The following is a 9,790-nucleotide window of genomic DNA, read 5'->3' as shown; positions in this document are numbered from 1 at the left end:
GAGCTAAAACAGACACAAAGATCACTGGAAGAGAACAGAGATCCCAGAAATAAGCCCACACACTTATATTTAATTGATTTATGACAAAGCCGGCAATATGGAGAAAAAACTGTCTCTTCAATAAGTGGTACTAGGAAAACTGGTCAGCTACATGGAAAAGAATAAAATTAGATTATTTTAGAACACCATATATAAAATAAATGCAAAACTGAATAAACACCTAAATGTAGGACCAGAAACCATAAAACCCCTAGAGGAAAATATAGAACATTCTTCAACATAAATGATAGCAACAGTTTTAGGTTCAGTCTACTAAGGCAAATGAAACAAAAGCAAAAATAAACAAATGGGACTTCACTAAACTTAAAAGATTTTGCACAGCAAAGGAAACCAAAGACAAAATGAAAAGACAACCTGCTGAAGGAGACAAAATATTTGCACATGATAAGAGGTTAACACCAAAAAGATGACTAAGCAAGGGTTCATAGCTAAACTACAGAAAGAGCACATACAACTCAATATCAAAAAAACACCCAAAATCTTTTTTTTAAAAAATGAGAAGACCTAAATAGACACTTTTCCAAGGAAAATATATAGATAGACAGCCAGAACTCACAAAGATGCTAAACATAGCTAATCGGCAGTAAAATGCAAATCAAAACTTTGAGATATATCACCTCAGTCTTGTCAGAATGGCTGTCATCAAAAAGATCACAAATAACAAAGGTTACTGAGGATGTGGAGAAAGGGAAACTCTTGTACACTCTTGATGTGAATGTGAATTAGTGCAGCTACTGTGGAAAGCAGAATGGAGGTTCCACAAAAAACTAAAAATAGAACTACCATAATATCCAGCAGTTTCACTCTTGGGTATATCAGAAGAAAACAAAAACACTATTTCAAAAAAAAATAACTGCACCCCAATGTTCATAACAGTGTTATTTGCCATAGCCAAGATATAGAGTCAAACTAAGTGTTCATCAATAGCTTAGTGGATAAAAAAGATTTTTTATGATGACTTCAGCAAAAAATGAAATTTTGCCATTTGCAAGAACATGGATGGACTTGGAGGGTATTATGCTTAGTAAAATAAGCTGCAGAGAAAACAAGCATAGTATGTTATGAGAAAACAAGCATGGTATGTTATCACTTACACGTGGCATCTGAAAAATTGAATACAACAACAACCAAAAAACAGACTCACAGATTAAAAAACAGACTAGTGGTTACCAGCAGGGAGAGATAGGGTGGAGGAGCAAAATAGTGGTAGGAGATTTTGAGGTACAATCCACTATGTATAAAACCAATAATCTACAGTGGTGTACTGTATAGCATGGGGAATATAGCCACTCTTTTATAATAACTATAAATGGAGAAGAACCTAAACATTTATGAATCACTGTTGTACCTCTGAAACTAATATAATAATGTAAATTAACTATAGATCAATAAAATATAAAGTAAGAAACAATAAAGGGGAGACAGATTATTAGATAGAAATCAATTAAATAAACACAAGTTTTGGAAACCAGGAATTAAAACACAACATGTAAGACACAACATTGGCATTTAAAGTGTACAATCTATTCATTTAAAAGAAATCATTTAAGTGGTAAAAAATGGTACCCATTCTCACAATTTTGTGTATCTAGGATAAATTATTATCTACAAAAATATGTTACAAATATTCACTTAAAAAGAAAGAGAAAATTTGGATAAACCCATTTTAGTATACAAATTTAATATCAAAGTCTCTAGGTAAAATTGATTTGAATAAGTTCTGTTAGCCACTTCTAGTTTCTTTGTGATGTAAAATCTTTTAAAGCATAAAAATCAGCCTTTCTACATTATTCCATTAGACATACATGGAAGTTAAAAGAAATGGGAAGAGAGAACAATCAACCAGGAAGGTGAATTTACTGAGAAACAGTCATTCTTTCTCCCTCCTCCTTTGCTTTTCCTTCTTTTCCAGGTCTCTTTCGGTTCCAATCAAGAGAAGTCTTGAGAGTTCTGCGAATATTTCCTTGACGGCTTCAAATCACCATAACTACATCCTCTGACACAACTACACACACGGGAACAAAAATAAGCCTCTGCTATCTACTCATGTAGGAGGGATTCATTCAAAATTAACTCCTACAGGGAGACCAACAGGTGAGTTTTCTACCTGTTCTTTATAATGTCCTTCCATTATAGTAAATCCCACACATTATGAGGCAGAAGTGGTCACGTGAGCTTTTCCTTGAAGTCAAAAATCTTGCATTCATTTCAAGCACCTGGTGATCATAGGGTACAGCCAGGGAAGGTGCCATCCCCCCTGGGGGTGGGGGGTGGCGGTGAATGGGCTCCCACACCCATGCACCTCCTGATGTACAGATTCTGGAGAAAAGAAGGGCGATCATACCGCAGTCAGCCTGTCAGGCTGTCGGGCCACTGGGCGACCCGACCAGCCTGGAAGTGTCCCATCAGTTGCTGAAAGCAAAACTCTGTCCCCCCCTGTGACGTCAGGCAATTTGGGCCAGAGAGTCAGAGGATAATCAAATCAGAGAGTCAGAGGATCATCAGAGGTAATCAACTCCTCCTCTCTGCTCACCTCCTTGGGGTTACAGCAACCCCATCTCCAAACCCAAATCTGACCCTGGAGTGCCAAACTGGGAGTGGCAGGTGGGCTCTGCCCGTGCTTCAGCGCCCTCTGGAGGTTGTCTGCTCTAAAGCCAGCTCTCAGCCCTTCCTTCTCCTTCCTTAGTCATGGGGGCTGCCTTGGTCCCCTGCAGCTGCTGGCCTGATTTCATTCTTCTTTTTTCTCCAATTACAATGAAGTGTCTTACAGAAGTTTGGAATCTCTTGAAGAAGGAAGATCTTTTACTCAATACACCTTAACTGTGAGAAGTTGGTATCAAGAATGAACCTGAAATACTGTATTTTTCTCCTGATGATTCCAAGGAGAGACAGCACAAGTTTTCTAAATCATAAGGAGAACCAAGGTAAACATGATATTCTGAGCCAGAGATGAAAAAGCAGTTTCTAGCACCCCTTCCTCATGTCATTTAACTGGGATTTAAATCAATCAACTGCCACTGGTTTTTAAATCACATGACCCAACTTTAAATCAATCAGCTGCTTCCCTGTAACTCACGTGACTTGGCTTTGTATAGTAAGAAATTCAGAGGTATAAAAAGGATGTTCTGAACAATAAATGGAAAAACAACATTTTAGAAAGTTTTTTTCTTTTCGAATGGACCATTCATTGCCTACAGAATAAAGGATTCTCTTGTGGATTTCTTGAACTGTAAACACATACAATGTCTCCGTTGGCTTGATTGACTTAGATTTGGGTTTTTTTTGTTGTTGCTATTGTTAACATATTTCTTGGAGTATAATTACTTTACCTTGTTGTGTTAGCTTCTGCTGTATAACAAAGTGAATCAACTATTCGTATACATATATTCCCATATCCTCTCCCTCTTGTGTCTCCCTCCCACCTTCCCTAACCCACCCCTCTAGGTGTTCACAAAGCACTGAGCTGATCTCCCTGTGCTATATGCAGCTGCTTCCCAATAGCTATCTATTTCACCTTTGGTAGTGTATATATGTCCATGCCACTCTCACTTCATCCCAGCTTACCCTTGCCCCTCCCTGTGTCCTCAAGTCCGTTCTCTACATCTACATCTTTATTCCTCTGCAGCAACTCCTGCTAGGGATGGATACTTCCTTTTATGCTCAGGGAAATCCCCTAGTTTGAATATGATTTGAGTTTGATCCTGTGAAACCATCAGAACTTCCCACCAGAGATAAATGAGGAGATTCTGGCCTTTATTAGCATGCACGATGAACACGGGTGTCCTGGCTGTACTTGCCAACCCTCCTATTTACGCACCTATTTTTATCCACCTTCCTCCCTGTGAGTACCTTTGACCAACCCTGAGCTCAGACTCCTGACCTATTCCAGTGACTTTGTCAGTCTTTCTTTAAAAATGGACAGGTAATGAAATGAATTTAACCTAGAAGCAGCAGCTCAGTAAGGGAAATAAAATCATCAGAAGTTATCTAATCACAGCCACAGCCATCCAGGGCTCTGTCTTATCTCCTGGGTCATAAGAATGGTACCTTCCTAAACTTGAAGGACATCCAAACAAATAAGCAAAGGTGTTGCTCACCTCTGGCTCTTGGAGGGATTGCTAGGCAGTCTACCCAGTGTATACTAACTGCAAAACACTGTCATGGTTTTGAAACACCTATGATCCAGGAAAGCTTTTTGGGGTGCATGGGGAAGGTTTCTTTTGGACATCAAGCAAAAAATAAATCACCAAGCTCTTTGAGCACAGGGGTTCTTAAGAGGGCAGTAGAAGGAAGGAATGGGCAGAAAAGATGATCGCCAATGAAGTTAAGGACATTTTTCCAAAAGAGTAGGATTTAGTCTCAGTTTAAGGAGAACACTTTTAAATAGCTGGGACAGCTCCAAACTGCAGTTTAGGGAACGAGTGCTTCAAAAGAACAGTGCTTTAAAAGTCCTGGCAAGGCAGCAAGAGGATGAAGAGTTGGTTTTGCATAGTTTTGAACACAGGAGTAAAGCAGCAGAGGCATCTCTGACTAAAAGGCCCTGAGATCCTATGGCATCAATGGGTCAGTTGCAGGGGCAGGGGTGTGGGGGGCGATATTTCTCTCTCAATGTTTCCCAGGGCAGCCACCCCTCCCTACCCTAACCCCCAGTCCCTTCACCTTTCCTCCCTCCACTGTTGGGTCCCCAGGGACAGCACTTCTTACGCTGGAGTGCTCAGGCACCATTTCTGCAGTCTGGATTCTTCCTGGAGCCTGGCAAGTTCTGGGACAGGAAGACAGGTCTGCAAGCCCGCTGCGGTGCAGTCGGACCTGGAGGCCTGGAGAGGAACTGGAGCCCTGAAGCCCACCCACGTCCTTGAAGCCAAGGGAGGAACACATCCTCCTAACAGTACTTCTCAGGGGTCAGCGTGCTCCCCACCCGACGGTGATCCATACTCACTTGAGGCAGCAAGCACTGCCTCTAACTGGCCCCCTCGATTCCGCCTTAAGGGTCCTCGCACATGTGTGATAGCGCAGGCCCCGGATCTCTTTAGTCAGCTGAGGCCAGTGCTGCCGGGATCCCTCCAGTCCCATCCCCCCACCAGCCCCTCCCTCTCGGACTGTATGTAACAGAAGAAAGAGCACAGAGGAATAGGCTGAATCAAGGGATCTGGGAGCCTGGGTATGAGTTTGAAGATCGAGAACCTAAGGCGCAATTACATATTACTGAAAACTCTTGTGGGGTGTGTGAGGGGAGGTTAGGGGGCTGAGAGGCTGAGTCGACCTGGTGAGTCCAGCCCCAGGACACTACACAGCCCTGCCCCCCTTTCCTTGCCATCACAGAAGGGTGCTGCAACTCCAGCTGGGACTCTGCAGTTCCCCCTCCCTGATTCTCCAGAAGAGCAGGTGGCCCCCCTCTGAGGGCAGGGGCAAGACCACGGACCAAGTCCCCCTGCACTAAGGCACTACTGGAAGCTCTTCCTGAACAGCAGTCCTGGCTTGGAGCGAACCCATGGACCGCCAAAGCTGGTCTCGTCCTGCAGCTGAGGGACGCAGGCTTTAAGTCAGCTGCCTTGGCTTTAAATCAATCAGTCCCCCCTTTAAGTCAGGTGACCTGATTTTAAATCACTGTGTGCCCCTCAAGCCTGCAACTTCAAAAGTTGGGAACTTCACTTTGATCCCAGCACCTCACACAGCTGAATGCACACTGTAGTCACCCCCAACCCTGGCTTAGAGGCAGGATATAAGGTAAGGGGATGGGCGTGCACACATGGTGATGAGGGTGTACTTCATGTACCAGAAGGGTCCAGGTTCTCTGGGCACAGCAAGCAGTGCACGATACAGCAGCTCCCTGGCAAAGCTGGTGATGCACAGGGGGAGCAGGCACACCCAGGCATGCAAAGGCTCCAGGGCGGGAGCTGGGGCACAACCAGCCGGGAGGGTGTGAAAGCGGAGGATCTGAGCCTTCTGGAGAAAGGCAGACACAGAGGATGGATGAGAAACAAAGACCAGATGAAACATGGATTTGAAAAATACACCCTGCTCTTGAATTGGGATGGCGGGCACCCCAGATTTGAATCTTCTTATCCCCAGTAGCTAGTGCTTTGGCATTTGCCCAATTACTTATAAAATGTGACTGATAATATCTAATCCATAGAATACAGCATTTGGAGTGGTTTTGCGTGTTTATGTTGCTATAGGGGAATAAACTTTTCTACAAGAAAAATGTATATTTTCTGAAATAAATTAAAACCCCTTTTTGGAAAGTACTATATCGGACTTCCCTGGTGGCGCAGTGGTTAAGAATCTGCCTGCCAAGGCAGAGGACATGGGCTCGAGCCCTGGTCAGGGAAGATCCCAAATGCCACGGAGCAGCTAAGCCCATGCCCCACAACTACTGAGGCTGGAGGCCACAACTACTGAAGCCTGCGCGCCTAAAGCCTGTGCTCCACAACAAGCGCAACAAGAGAATCCACCACAATGAGAAGCCCGTGCACCGCAACAAAGAGTAACCCCCGCTCACTGCAACTAGACAAAGCCCACACGCAGCAACGAAGACCCAACGCAGACAAAAATTATTAAATTAATCATTTTTTTTAAAAACTACTATATCCTTCTATACATCTTCTCTGGGAAAAACAGAGAGAAGGAGTGGGAGAGTGAGAAAGACCAATACTTAGTGCACATCCCTGATGCAAGTGCTCTGCTGGCTCAGATAGTTTTATGCCCACTTTACAAAGGAGGAAGTAAGCTCAGAGAGGTTTAGTAATTTTCCCAAAGCCAAACAGCTACTGAGTGGCAGAACCAGGATCTGAACCAAGTCTGTCACCTTCAAAGCCTAAGCCCTCATCACAACAAAACTCAATTAATATTTACATTTATCGAATTACATCGCAACCTGGGGAGTTCTTGGCACAGTCCTGAATAAGAGTGAGAAAGAAAGAAATAGCATTGTTCATCCAGTCAACCAAAATTTTTGAAGCAGCTGCTAGATGCCTGGACCTGTTTGGAGTTCAGCAGTGATCAAGACAGGAAGAGTCCTGCTTTCATGAACCATGTAGTGAGGAGGAGAGACAGGTGCAACTTGGGTGAGGGATTTCACCTTGCTGGGCCTCTGTTTTCTCATCTGGAAAATGGGATGGGTGTTTCTCATTTTCTGGGATTGTCCCGCCCTCATATTCTCTGATTCCATAAGAAGCATTTGTTTTCCTGTTTCTTTAACATTCAATCAGGCCATGAGCTGTGATGAATGTCGTTAGCTGCTCCCCAAATCACTCTATTTCCACCCATTTCCTGTGATCAGGTCTTTCCCCCAACATGACTCACAATCAATCAAGTCACAGAAGCTAAGGGGCACCCAGCAGAAGAATTCCAACCCTGGCTTCTCAGGAGCTCTGCGGTCTACCTGGGCAGGTAAACTTCACGCACCTGGCCCAAGATGGCCATCCCTGGTTTCACATCAACATGATCTCAGGCACAAACCTCCTTGTTTTTCCATTTTGTCTTTAAGTTACTTGCTGAAACAACTGCACAAATATGAAAAAGATATAAAATCAGGCATCGTCTGCCCTCAGTGCCTACTAAATGATTTTCTGCCACTTTAATGATAAAGATACAACATTTCAGCATTCCGCTGCCCTTATTATTTTTCATTTTGTTGATATTTCTACTGAATACATCTTTCAATATTTTAACAATGGAACAAGTATTCAGGTTGTTCCACACACAGCCTTTGGTGGTAAGGGTTTTGTTGTTATATTTCTATTATGTTTCCTTTAAAAATAATTATCCTGTTTAAATGGATTACGTCAATTTTATAGGCATTTATCATATGATATTGATGAAATTAATACATAGAGGGCAGTAGTACAAATTGATTGGAATTGAGAGCCTCCATTAGCACACTTAAATATGAATATTTTACATATATATATATTTATAAGCCAAATTAAATGCTGAGTGAGATTCTCCTACTCTTTTTCACTCTCTGCCCCTCAAGCCTGTGAGAAATGGAATAATTCTTGCCATATCAGTAAAAAAAGGATGTCACAGACATCAGCACTTGCAGCCCTCCAGTGTGAGCCAGCAGGCCCTGAGGAACTCAGGATATGCAAATACAGAATGCAGGCCCCAGAGAGCTGAGGTGCATATCAAAGGAATGATTTCAGTGAGCCCAGACGCTTGCATCTTCCCATAGAAAGAAAAGCGCTACATTCCTCACCTTGGGAGAGCTGGTTTTCCTTAGTTAACAATCACCTTTTGATGTTCCCCATTACCTGCGCCATTCCCCTCCCCTGTCCCCTCCCCCCAGTACTTTAGCTCAGAGAGGAAGGAGCGCAGAGAGACTCAGCTGAACAAAGGGCCTGCGAGCCTGGGGATGCATTTTCAGCCGCTTTCCCCGCAGTCAGGAGGAGGGGCGCTGACGCTCCAACCGGACCCTGGGCCTTCCTTGCCCGTTTCCCCTCAGGACGCTCAGGCCGACCCACTCCCCACGCCCACCAGGCCCCGCGAGCCAGGCCGAGGGCAGGGGCGAGAGGAGGGACTGAAGTTCCCCGGGACCAGACGCAGGGGGCCGCTCTTTCTGCACAGCAGCGGTGGGTGGCAGCTAACGCCTGCCCCTCAGAAGCTGGTCTTGCGCTGACGCCCGGGCACCGGACCAGGAGGAGGGTCGGCGCCCACTTACCCAGCCCGCAGTCCCCAGGACTGTCGTGGCTTCAGCCGCCAGGGCCCCTCCAGAGCCGGCAGCCTCAGTGAGGCCGCCCTCCCCTCGGGCTCCGGGGCACTTCAGTGACGGCGGAGGGAAGACACCCCGAGCCGGGAGTTCCAGCTCTGCGGAAACGTGGGCTCCGTTCTGGGCGAGGAGGTGGGACCGCTCTGCCCCCAGGCCTTTCGGGAGTGAGGGCGGCGCCGGGGGAGGAGCCGCCTGCAGCCGCCAGGAGCCCTTCCGGGGGTCCTGGAGGGGCGGCCCGGCCTGGGGGCCCCGCCACTGTGGCCACAGCCCAGGCCTTTTTCCTGGAATCCTACACAAAAAAGAAAGATACACAGTCTATAGTAAATATTCACAAATGATTGTTGCTGCTGTGCTTACTATTCTATTAAAGGTGTAAAATCCATAAAACACTTTAAGTTCAAAGTTAAATATGAATTTTTACCTTTCTAATTATGTCTCTGCTATTCCCAACTGTGGTTAATGAATCAGAGACTGTGGCATCACTAGTTAAAAATGAGCTTGAGGAGAAAACAGAACTCAGGCCCACCAGACCTACTGAATCACGATCTGCACTTTTACAATCTCCCCAGTGTACTTGTGTACCCATGAATAGTTGAAAGGTACATTTCTACCTCGACATGTCTTTTCTGTCTGAGAAATACACACATTTTATCCAGTTTGATATAAATAACACACTCAAAAATGCATATGCCTGTGTTGAAACCATCATTTTATCATTTCTTTTCCAGATAAGTATAGTCTCTACACTGGTTTTGTGGATCACATGCCATACTCTTTTCTTGTAGTTACAAATAAGGTAGAGAAAGTTACTTTGTAAATATATATATATTAGTGGATAATTGAAGACAGTCTTCTAAATTAAAACCAGTTCTCTTAACTTGCTGTTTTCTTCTTGGGTCACATTATGAACTCTTCCCGTGGCCACATGGCATGTGTACTTTTAATTTCAGGGACTGCTGCCATTCCAGGATGTGGCCATAGATTTCTCTCAAGAGGAGTGACAATGCCTGGACCAAGATC

Source organism: Balaenoptera acutorostrata, chromosome 1 (assembly GCF_949987535.1).
Source record: "Balaenoptera acutorostrata chromosome 1, mBalAcu1.1, whole genome shotgun sequence".
Classification (NCBI taxonomy): Eukaryota; Metazoa; Chordata; class Mammalia; order Artiodactyla; family Balaenopteridae; genus Balaenoptera; species Balaenoptera acutorostrata.
Note: the sequence above shows the minus strand (reverse complement) of the source record.